Source organism: Oncorhynchus kisutch, linkage group LG30 (genome assembly GCF_002021735.2).
Source record: "Oncorhynchus kisutch isolate 150728-3 linkage group LG30, Okis_V2, whole genome shotgun sequence".
Lineage (NCBI taxonomy): Eukaryota > Metazoa > Chordata > Actinopteri > Salmoniformes > Salmonidae > Oncorhynchus > Oncorhynchus kisutch.
In genome coordinates this window covers 11,730,717-11,743,299 of record NC_034203.2, presented here as the reverse complement: position 1 = coordinate 11,743,299, position 12,583 = coordinate 11,730,717, and the positions used below count along the sequence as shown (strand labels likewise).

The following is a 12,583-nucleotide window of genomic DNA, read 5'->3' as shown; positions in this document are numbered from 1 at the left end:
TAGTCCTGATATTGATGCTTTGCCTGTTTGACGGTTCGTCGGAGAGCATAGTGGGATTTCTTATAAGCTTCCAGGTTAGAGTCACGCTCCTTGAAAGCGGCAGCTCTAGCCTTTAGCTCAGTGCTGATGTTGCCTGTAATCCATGGCTTCTGGTTGGGGTATGTACTTGCAGTCACAACGTCAGAGAAACTTATTGGCTTTATCAATGACTGATGTGGTGTACTCCTCAATGCCATCAGAAGAATCCCAGAACATATTCCAGTCTATGCTAGTGACAGTCCTGTAGCTTAGCATCTGCTTCTTCTGACCACCTTTTTATTGATCTAGTCACTGGTACTTCCTGCTTGAATTTTTGCTTGTAAGCAGATTTACAGAATTATGGTCAGATTTGCCAAATGGAGGGCGAGGGAGAGCTTTGTATGAGTCTCTGTTTGTGCAGTAAAGGTGGTCCAGAGTTTTTTTCCCCCTCTGGTTGCACATTTAACATGCTGATAGAAATTTGGTACAACGGATTTAACCTCTACGAATGTCATGGATTTTATTCTCCAGAGATTGCCCATTTGCTAGCAGAATGGAAGGAAGTGGGGGTTTATTCGATTGCCTACGAATTCTCAGAAGGCAGCCCACTCTGGCCCCTTTCTCCCACCTCTTCACGCAAATCATGGGGATCTGGGCCTGTTCCCGAGAAAGCAGTATATCGTTCGTCGGGCTCGTAAGACTTGTTAAAGGAAAAAAGGACTCTGCTAGTCTGGTGAGTAATCGCAGTTATTTTCGGTCATAGACAGTAACATTATGTACAAAATAGTTTACAAAAATAAAGTCAAACAAGGCAAATAAACAAACAAAAACAATTTGTTTGGGGACACGTAGAACGTCAGACTTCTCTGGCGCTATTTTTACGGCACCACTGGACTTTATATTGAAAATACAAAACAAGATCTTTTAGTTTACTTGTCCCGATGCATAACATGGACATAACTAGGTTGTATGATTTCTAAATGACAACATGATAGACTTTATTCAGTCAGTTCAACACCATTTATAAACCAGTCAAGCTTGCTGATCGTCAATCAAAGCATAGTAAGCCTATGAGCCAGCACTTCGCGGCGGCATATGAAACATGCGACAGAAAATCACTTCATGTGCCAGAAAACAGGCTAAGTAGATGTCAACTCATTGTTACAACATTATATGGGACGTGCAAATTGACTCACAGACGATGAAGGAGCATCACTCGCTCTCCCTCCATGTAAAGAAGTTTGACTGCAACCACAGCGTACAACACACCTACCCACCCAGGTACCGGGACAGACAGCACTGTCAAACCAGCAGTGTTCCCCCGTCGTCGCTCACTTTGTGGCTGACAGGCATCTGTCATATCAATAGATCACTGGAAGATGCATATCTCACTTGTGAATTGTGTAACCGGCTCTATAGCCGACAGCCGGCACTAGTAAAAAAAAATCATACAATAAATAAAAATAGATATGCTCATCTTTAAAGTGCTTCAGTTTAGTACTAGGCGGGATAGTTGCTGGTCTGTCAACTGAACCCCTCTCACTAACACATTCGCATAACTTTAGGTCATTTATCACAAGGGAGAGAAAGAGGGGAAGGGGGAGAGCATGAACGAAAGAGTGAAAAAACAAGTCAGAATGACCGAGTTAGAGAATAAGAGTGAGTAGATGAGAACATTTGAGATTGAGAGAACATGAAAGACAGAAGAAAATGCAAGAGAGATGACCAGAAATGAGTGAAGCGAAAAAGAATTCATGCTACAGGCAAGTGAGTCGGATGGCATGAGAAACAGAAAGAGGGAGAACTATTGTTGTGCATTGAAAGGGAGGGGGGTTGTGGTATGATAACTGGCTGAGAGGAAGGAAGAGCGCAATAAAAAGACATAAGAGTATGAGAGCTGAGGGTGTTGAGACAGGGAGAACAGAAGACACTGATCGAAATTTGTGGTATACAGAGAGAATGAAAGAAGAATACTAGAAAGAAAAAGAGCGAGAGAGAAAGTCAGAGTGACAATCTTTCTTTAATAAGACATGCTCATTTGTTTAAAAACACCACAGATAGAGCCAGACAGAGAATAAGACATGGGAGAGAGAATGGGAAATGAAGGCACAGAAGAGGGGGAAAGCAGGTCAGATTGCCCTGGGGTGCCCTGGGGAGCCTCTGGTCTTCTCTCTTTCGTGACTGGCTGGGCAGATCCAGCAGACAGATAAAGGACCCAGTCACCATGGTGTTGGATACCTCCTATTCTTTCCTCTCTATCCATCCATTCCGCTTTCATCCCCCCCCCCCCCACACCACCCACACTGAATAGTCAAATTAAAAAGGGTGGCACCTGGCCCCCTCCCTGAGGACCCACAGTACCCAGATGTTCAGTGTCTAAACCCTCCCTGGCCAATGACAGCCAGGTGTGCCAGCCTCTGAACCCGAACACAGGGCTTTGACAATGCAACCTTCCTTCCTCCCTTTGAGGGAAATCATATGAATTGACAGGTGGATGCAATGACTCCCACAGAAAAAGGAAAATACACATTTCAAAGCATTTAAAAAAAACAGGCCAATGCCAAGTCTAAATATTATTGCTTTATAACCTTTCCTTAGTGATCACCAATACTGAGAAATTGATAGGTTTCCACCATCTAGACAGGCCTATTGCGTTCACAGTCAAATTCTGACTAGTAGTCTAGTAATGTGGGTTCTTCCACCTCAAAAAGCACAAGAAAGAATATTGACACCCAGATTGTTCTGTAATCCTTTCTAGTTAGAAACAAAATGGTACGCATTCCTGAAACATTTTGTTGAAGTACATTAAATAAAACACAAAAAGAATCCCTTTTTCAGGATCCTGTCTTTCAAAGACAATTTTATGAATTCCAAATAACTTCATAGATCTTCATTGTAAAGGGTTTAAACACCGTTTCTCATGCTTTCCCACAATTAATGAACATGCACCTGTGGAACGGTCGTTAAAACACTAAGCTTTCAGACAGTAGACAATTAAGGTCACAGTTATGAGAACTTAGGACACTAAATAGGCCTTTTTACGGACTCTGAAAAACACCAAAAGAAAGATGCCCAGGGCCCCTGCTCACCTGTGTGAACGTGCCTTAGGTATGCTGCAAGGAGGCATGAGGACTGCAGATGTGGCCAGGGCAATAAATTGCCATGTCCGTACTGTGAGACGCCTAAGACAGTGCTACAGGGTGACAGGATGGAGAGCTGATCGTCCTCGCAGTGCCACACCACATGTAAAAACACCTGCACAGGATCGGTACATCCGAACATCACACCTGTGGGACAGGTACAGGATGGCAACGAAACCTGCCAGAGTCACACCAGGAACGCATAATACCTCCATCAGTGCTCAGACTCTCAGCAATAGGCTGAGAGAGGCTGGAATGAGGCAGGTCTCACCATACATCACCGGCAACAAAGTCGACTATGGGCACAAACCCACCGTTGCTGGAAGACAGGACAGGAAATAAGTGCTCTTCACCGACGAGTCTCGGTTTTGTCTCACCAGGGATGATGGTTGGATTCACGTTTATCATCAAAGGAATGAGCGTTACGCCGAGGCCTGTACTCTGGAGCGGGATCGATTTGGAGGTGGAGGGTCCATCACAGCATCATCGGACTGAGCTTGTTGTCATTGCAGGCAATCGGAACGCTGTGCGTTACAGGGAAGACATCCTCCCCCCTCATGTGGTACCCTTCCTGCAGGCTCACCCTGACATGACCCTCCAGCATGACAATGCCACCAGCCATACTGCTTGTTCTGTGTGGGATTTCCTGCAAGACAGGAATGTCAGTGTTCTGCCATGGCCAGCAAAGAGCCCAGATCTCAATCCAATAGAGCACGTCTGGGACATGTTGGTTCAGAGGGTGAGGGCTAGGGCCATTCCCCCCAGAAACGTCCGGGAACTTGCAGGTGCCTTGGTGGAAGAATGGGGTAACATCTCACAGCAAGTACTGGGGGGGGGGGATAGTGCAGGCCATGAGGAGATGCACTGCGGTAGTTAATGCAGCTGGTGGCCACACCAGATACTGACTTTTTTTTTTTTTTTGGTCCCCCTTTGTGACACATTCAATTTCTGTTAGTCACACGTCTGTGGAACTTGATCAGTTTGTCTCAGTTGTTGAATCTTTTTATGTTCATACAAATATTTTACATGTTAAGTTTGCTGAAAATAAAACGCAGTTGACAGTGAGAGGACATTTCTTTTTACTGAGATCATATTAATATGGGCCATTTTCATCCCTTTCCTGGGTAGCTTATCAGAGAGACATAACACTGAAAAGCACAAACAAAGCAAGATAAAAATAAATGCATTCAGCAGTCCATTAAATCAATTGGTTTGCGCGTGCTGCAGGGTTAAAGCTACGAACCCATTGGCATGGCTCTCTCATCCCTTCAAGGCTTCTGGAAAGGTGGGTGGGCAACGAGCCTGTAATAGCAGATGTAAGCGATGTCCCCACGCTATCTGGCAGCATTCATTGCTAGGATAGGTTCTTTCCTCTTCTGGCACACAGCTTTAGGATAGTCCTCGTGGAGGTTGAACTCAGAAGAACCTAAGTGTTTCAACCACTTCACAAATTTGTTGTTAACTAAAGTTTTGGCAAGTCGGTTAGGACATTACTTTGTGCATGACACATTTTTCTAACAATCGTTTACAGATTATTTCACTATCACAATTCCAGTGGGTCAGAAGTTTAAATATACAAAGTTGACTGTGCCTTTAACTTTTTATGGCTGCAGGGGCAGTATTGAGTAGCTTGGATGAAAAGGTGCAGAGGCCAGTGTGTGTGGCACAGAGGGAAAAAAGACTAGTTAGACAAAGAAAAAATTTAAAGTGTTCAGCTAGGCAAGTCAGTTGTGAACAAATTCGGATTTACAATGACGGCCAACCAAAAGGCCTCCTGCAGGGTTGGGGGCTGGGATAAAAAATATTAGGACAAACACACACATCACGACAAGAGACAACACAACATAAAGAGAGATCTAAGACGACAACATAGCATGGCAGCAACAGCACATGGTAGCAGCACAAAACAGGGTACAAACATTGTTGGGCATAGACAACAGCACAAAGGGCAAGAAGGTAGAGACAACAATACATCACACAAAGCAGCCACAACTGTCAGTAAGAGTGTCCATGATTGAGTCTTTGAATGAAGAGATTGAGATAAAACTGTTCAGTTTGAGTGTTTGTTGCAGCTCGTTCCAGTCGCTAGCTGTAGTGAACTGAAAAGACGAGAGACCAAGTGATGTGTATGCTTTGGGGACCTTTAACAGAATGTGACTGGCAGAACGGGTGTTGTATGTGGAGGATGAGAGCTGCAGTAGATATCTCAGGGGGAAGTGAGGCCTAAGAGGGTTTTATGAATAAGCATCAACCAGTGGGTCTTGCGACGGGTATACAGAGATGACCAGTTTACAGAGGAGTATAGAGGGCAGTGATGTGTCCTATAAGGAGCATTGGTGGCAAATCTGATGGCCAAATGGTAAAGAACATCTAGCCGCTCGAGAGCACCCTTACCTAACGTCTCCGTAATCTAGCATGGGTAGGATGGTCATATGAATTAGGGATAGTTTGGCAGCTGGGGTGAAAGAGCAGCGACTACAATAGAGGAAACCAAGTCTAAATTTAACTTTAGCCTCAAGCTTTGTTATGTGCTGAGAGAAGGACAGTGTACCATCTTGCCACTCCCAAGTACTTGTGTGAGGTGACTAGCTCAAGCTCTAAAACCCCAGGAGGTAGTAATCACACCTGTGGGGAGAGAGGCAGTCTCACCAAACCACATGACCTTTGTTTTGGAGGTGTTCAGAACAACGTTAAAGGGGAATGGAAACAATAAGATTTAGACCGCCAGCTAACTGTCAATCGCCACATTGGCATTGTTGCGTCACTGCCAGGAGAGAAAATGTTGGAACTCCCAAAAATGGCTGAACAAGTACTTCCAACACTTTTAACCTGTTGAGTGTAGGGGGCAGTATTTGGATGAAAAATGTACCCAAATGAAACTGCCTATTTTTCTCAGGCCCAGAATATGCTTAGAATTGTCAGATTAGGATAGAAAACACTAAAGTTTCCAAAACTGTCAAAATATTGTCTGTGCGTATAACAGAACTGATATTGCAGGCAAAAACCTAAGGAAAATCCAACTAGGAAGTGCCTCTTATTTTGAAAGCTCTCTGTTCCATTGCATGCCTTCCCTCCATTTAAAGGGATATCAACCAGAGTCTTTTCCCCATGACTTCCACATGGTGTAAACAGTCTTTAGACAGTTTCAGCCTTTTATTCTGAAAAATGAGCGAGAACGATCACATCGCATCAGTGGATGGCTGGGTGCCAGCAGAGTTTTGCATGCGCAACAGCTTGGAGCATATTATATTTTCTCTCTCCTATTGAAAAAAAAGCTATGGTCCGGTTTAAATATTATCTATTATTTATTGTAAAAACAACCTGAGGATTGATTATAAAAAAACGTTTGATATGTTTCTACGAACTTCACAGATACTATTTGGAATTTGTCTGCCCATCATTACATGCATGAGCCTGTGGATTTCTGAACAAAACGCACCAACCAAATGGAGGTTTTTGGATATAAAAATAATCTTTATCAAACAAAAAGGAAAATGTATTCTGTAACTGGGAGTCTTGTGAGTGCAAACATCCGAAGATCAAAGGTAAGCGATTAATTTTATTGCTTTTCTGACCAATCTACTATGCTGTTTGTAATGTTTTGTCTGCTGAGAGAGATGTCCTAACATGAACTGTGATAGCTTTTGCTGTAAAGCTTTTTTGAAATCTGACACACCAGGTGGATTAACATCAAGCTAAGATATGTTTTGCATTAATGCACTTGTGATTTCATTCAAATTAAATATCTTTAGTAATTTAATTTGAATTTGGCACTCTGCAAATTCAGCGGATGTTGGCAAAAATGATCCCGCTAACGGGATGGCTGCACCAAGAAATTAATAGAAATAGACCTATAGCAGCTGGATCAGCTTGATCTCCCCCTTTATTTAAAGGACTAACCGTGGCTGCCATCCAAGCAATGGGAACCTTCCCTGAAAAGAGAAGGGTTAAAAAGGGTCAGAGATAGGCTTCGCAATGATATGGGCAGCAACCTTAAAGAAGAAAGGGTCTGAACCAGATGTTTTTTTTTTGGGGGGGGGGGGGGGGGGGAAGATATCGTCTGAGTGCCACAGAACTAATGCTACAGGCGAAACCAAGATGAAATTTCATACAGGAAGTGAGCCAGATTTTGAAGGCGCTGTGTTCCAATGTCTCCTTATATGGCTGTGAATGCGCAAGGAATGAGCCTACATTTTCTGTCGTTTCCCCAAGGTGTCTGCAGCATTGTGACATATTTGTAGGCATATCATTGGAAAATTGACCATAAGAGACTACATTTACCAGGTGTCCGCTCGGTGTCCTCCGTCGAAACTATTTTGTTCAGAGGAGAAACCAAACTGCCACGAGTGATTTATCATCGAATAGATATGTGAAAGACACCTTGAGGATTGATTCTAAACAACGTTTGCCATGTTTCTGTCGATATTATAGAGTTAATTTGGAGAAAAAAAGTTGGTAATGACTGAATTTCCGGGGTTTTTTCTTATCCAACCGTGATGAACAAAACAGAGCAATTTCTCCTACACAAATAATCTTTTTGGAAAAATTGAACATTTGCTATCTAACTGAGAGTCTCCTCATTGAAAACATCCAAAGTTCTTCAAAAGGTAAATGATTTTATTTGAATGCTTTTCTTGTTTTTGTGAAAATGTTGCCTGCTGAATGCTATGCTAGCTATCAATACTCTTACACAAATGATTGTGTAGTTATGGTTGAAAAGCATTTTTTGAAAATCTGAAATGACAGTGTTAACAAAAGGCTAAGCTTGTGAGCCAATATATTTATTTCATTTGCGATTTTCATGAATAGTTAACGTTGCGTTATGGTAATGAGCTTGAGGCTATAATTACGCTCCCGGATACGGGATTGCTCGTCGCAACAGGTTAAGGAGCTCCTTTAGAACCTCGTCTCAGTGACCGCCTGCAGGGAGAAACTTTAACGCGGCAGGGGGGGGGGGGAAAGAGGGAGAAGCATCGGGGAGAGTCGCATTGGAAGGGGTGGGAGATGAGGAAATGTTGGACGGGCAGGGAGGCATGGCTGAGTCAAATAGGAATCCTGACTTAATGAAGTGGTGATTGAAGAGCTCAGCCATGTGCTTCTTGTCAGTAACAACCACAGTGTCAACATTAAGGGACACGGGCAGCTGTGAGGACGGTTTATTCTCCAGGTCTTTAACCGTTTCCCAGAACTTCTTGGGGTTAGACCCACAGAGCGAGCACTGCTCCTCAAAGTAGTCAACTTTGGCCTCCCGGATAGCTAGTGCACTTATTTCTCATTTGCCTGAACTAGAGCCAGTAGGCCTGAGTATGCGTGTGCCGGGCCTTTTGCCAAATGCAATTCTTGAGGTAGAGTAACTCTGCAAGATCAGTCGAACCAGGGGCTGAACCTGTTTTTAATTCTCTTTATGGGGGTGTGTTAATATCATTGAAGAGATTTAAAAAATAAAAAAAATTTAAAAGCACCCGACAGAGGGGAACAAGCAGATTCTATACCAATTTCCGGAGGCCAGGTCATGAAGGAAGGCTTGCTTATTAAATGTTTTTAGCAAGCGTCTTTGACAAATCAGGACATTTCACTGAGCAGCCATTACGAATACAGCCTGTAAAACAGTGATCACTAAGGGCATTACAGAAAGACTGGTACCCATCAGGATTATTTGTGAGGATAATGTCAAGAAGAGTAGCCTTTTCTGGGTGTTTGGAGTCACATCTTGCGGGACTGGTAATAATGAGAAAGATTTAGGGAGTCCCATTGCTTTAGGACTTGGTCAGGTGGTTTAAGCATGTCCCAGTTTAGGTCACCTAGCAGGAAAAATTCAGACTTAGTGTAAGGGACCAGGAGAAAGCTTAGGGCAGGTAGGGTACAGGCCAGTGCTGATGGAGGACGATAACACCCCGCAACAGTTAATGAAGAGCCATTTGAAAGTTTAATGCTTAAAACCAGTGAATCAAATTGTTTGGGGAAAGACTTTGTGTTGACAACCGAGCACTGAAGGTAATTCTTGGTAAAGATAGCCACTCCCCCACCTTTGGAAGATCTGGCTATAACCTTTTTCGTCAAGACAGAAAGGTTAACATTGGTATTCAAAATACTCTTAACCACGTCTCATTACTGACCAACATCTGGATTGGAGCTGGGAACCCACACTTTCAATTGATCAATTTTAAGTCAAATGTTTAGTGTTAACGTGCAGAAAATCCTGGCTTTTACAAGAGCAGAAAAAAGTGAAACAGACAGAGCACAAGTCAATTGGGGCTAGCAACAGTAGATGGGCCAGGGTGTACACCATCAACAGTAATACAATCAAGGCACGGCAGAGGACAGGGAGAGCACTGCAGTGTTGATTTATGATTTATTTGAATGTGCATTTGATGGCAACAGGATCATATTGTACAGCAATTTCATCAGGTAACAGGAATACAAAGCCGGCGAGTGGTTAGAACAGGATGGGGGGCCAAACGTATGTAGCCAATAGAGTCAGAGTCCCAAGTGTGGGAACAAAGAGTCAAAGCAGGCAGGAGCCATGAGGCAAATAGCAAAGTGCACAAGAAAAAAAAAATGCGACTTGGGGCTAGCCATTGTAAGTTCAGAGTCACTCGCCCCAACAGTGCCTGTGTGCTGAAGGCAAGCGAAAGCTTGGTAGGGAGGGGGGGAGTGTGGTGGGGGTACCTGTACCAGACAGGGGAGACAAGCCAGGGCAGACGGTGAACAGATCGCCAGGTGGAATCCAAGCAGCAGTGCAGTAGGCAGCGGGAGTAGGAAGCTTTACTTCTGGAGGCAGATTTCTTGAAGAAAATGCCAGTGGATGGCCCTGAACAGCAAGAGCATGCTTCAAGGTCTCTGGATTTGAGAAGGGTACCCTGTGAGACTCCTGCCATGTGTTTGGCTCAAAGGCTCAGACACTTCATGCCTAGGTTGTAGGTTTGGAGTTTTGATCTGGAGTGAAGTTTATGCTGTGAACAGTAGCATCAAGTAAACAAACAAAAAAATCTAAACTATCTTATTGTAAAACACATGATGATAAGTGTGAGAGCTCACATGCAGCTGTGAGCCTTAACTTAGTATTCAGTCCTTTTAAAGTAAAATATATCATAGTAATGCATTTTCTTCTTGCCCTTTGAAAATAAAAGACTTCAGACTAGACATCACACACACTCAGTACCAGGTTGGATAGTGTTCTCAGGTTTCTGTTTGTTTTCCAGAGCATTTGCTGTATAGTTTGAGAATAATAATCATTGGTGGTATGAAGCTCTTCAGGTAATTCCTTTTTTAAATTTTTATAATTAAATCAGGTTGTAGGATTGGAGTTGATTTGGAGTGAAGGTTGTAGTAGCGGGTAGCATCCTGTACACGTCCCTGCCAAAAAATCCAAGTTTAACTAAATATTATTTTTCTCAAAACATGCTGAAAAATGCTGGAGCTCATCTGCTCATGACCGCTCTGTGATAATAAATTATTACCATAGGTTATTTATCATACCATCTGGTAGTGCCGGTCTTGATTGAATCAAATCGTTGGAAAAAAGCTAGCTAGCTACAGTCTCCAGCTAGCTAACTAAAGTAGCAAGGCTAATTGAGGCTATTTTGCTGCCCTCTCAGGTCCTTGTCTACAACAACTTCACAACAGCCTCCCTGTTGGTTGATCATTGTAGCCTACTCATCCTCATTTAGCCCATTTAAAATTACAGAATTAAAGATTTTGAATCAATGCAAAATGGAGTTCACTTACTCTACAGAGCCTGACTGTAACACCACTTTGAATTAACAAAAACAACAAGCTACACCTATATAAAGTGTGTAGACTACCTGTGCATCTTTTATAATGGGGCACACATAAATACTGCAATAACTGCCATTTTATGTTTTTAAATACATGGAATGTAATAGTATATCCTTGTAGGCTATGTAGAAGTGTCACATAGATCATTTAACTTTAAACAGAGCAAAAATATTAAAAGAAAGAAAACTCCCATGTAGCCTAATTCAAAAACTTAAGTCTGTTCAGATATTTGATATAACTGTGCCCATCCCTAACATGGATTGACTCTAGTATGAAGGTTGAGAGGGAGGAAAGTAATTAAAGACATTTGAGACACTGTTGATCAAATGCAATACTATAATTATTTATTGGGAAAATCATTTAAAAAAATAAAATTTAAAGTGACACGCCACCCTTTTCATCTCAACAAAGAGTAAAAAAGGTCAAACAAAAGTATACTTGAGATTCTGTCAGTACAGGTGTGTGCAAACAGAGATCACCACCATAATCCATGCAAATCCATGTCCTGCATGACACAGAACATGGTGTATCAGAGACACAATCAAGTAACCTTGTCCCACCATTTTGAGATGTGATTAATATATCAGTTGACCATGTGAACGAGTAAACGAGGTGGTCACATGGTATGTACACAAAAACAGTGAGAGAAACACACAAGAGGACAAATGAGTGGATACTCGGGTATAGGTAAATGTTACAAGAGCTTTTCCCTTCGTGGATCAAATATAATCACTGTCCTGACGTAGGATTAAAGTAAGTGACTGACATCCGGCCAAGGAAGAAGACGTCATTATGAAACACCGATTTGCCAGCCAATGTAATTAGATTAGAACCAGATAATCACTATGAAATTAAAAAAGAAACCAACTTTCGAGTAATATCTTAATGTCTTGAACGATTATTCAACTAAATCATTGGTTTACCTAGGTTACCATTAGACACACTAATGGGAACTTAGAACACATTTGAAAACACCTGAAACTGATATTAAAGATATTTTAAACTACAAATAAGTAGCCTGCATATTCATAGGTTGTCGAGTGTACCAAAATAAACTAATCTATATACACATTGTTATTCTTTGCAGAATTTTTCGCTGTAGCCTAAACGAGCGCTTTCCATTTTGAAGGCACGTAAACATTGGAACAACACTCACCGTCGAGAAGCCAACTTCAAAGCGACAATTGTGAAGAATGTCAACGCCACAGGACACTCGCAAAGTTCTTTCGCGTACAAAAAACCCGCTTGATATTGATAAAATGTTACCGATAAAATTGTAACAACCCACCGCATTCGTTTCTTTGTTACTTCATAATCGCTCGAGCACACAGAGGCAGGTCTAATCTCAATTTTATTTTCCTCGCGTCCTCGCTCGTCACCTCCTTCTCAAAAACAATTGGATGAGAAAGCCAGAGGTCCCGCCCCTTTCACCTTCTCCTCCAATGGGTTTTGAGAAGGAGGCTAGGAGAGAGGACGCGAGTTTAGACATTTGAGAAAAGGCCACAGTCAATGAGATTTGAATGGATGTCAATATTCATTCAATGAGAGGATTCATTTATTCTTGTCCGGGTAAATTTTGCATTGGGGGGAAGTTGATTGCATTAAGTTTTGGACCTTGGCTGCCTACCGGGCGTGGGCAAGGTGTC

General features: G+C 42.4%; 1 protein-coding gene across 1 annotated transcript in view; it reads right to left on the bottom strand.

The window, feature by feature from the left end:
- LOC109875259 (SPRY domain-containing SOCS box protein 4) overlaps positions 1-12,305 on the bottom strand; it is a 104,884-nt gene extending 92,579 nt beyond the window's left edge. The window contains exon 1 of the mRNA XM_020467533.2: positions 12,094-12,305. The gene's annotated coding sequence lies outside the window, so the exon portion shown is untranslated. The remainder of the gene's footprint in view (positions 1-12,093) is intronic.
- Between the last annotated feature and the right edge of the window lie 278 nt (positions 12,306-12,583).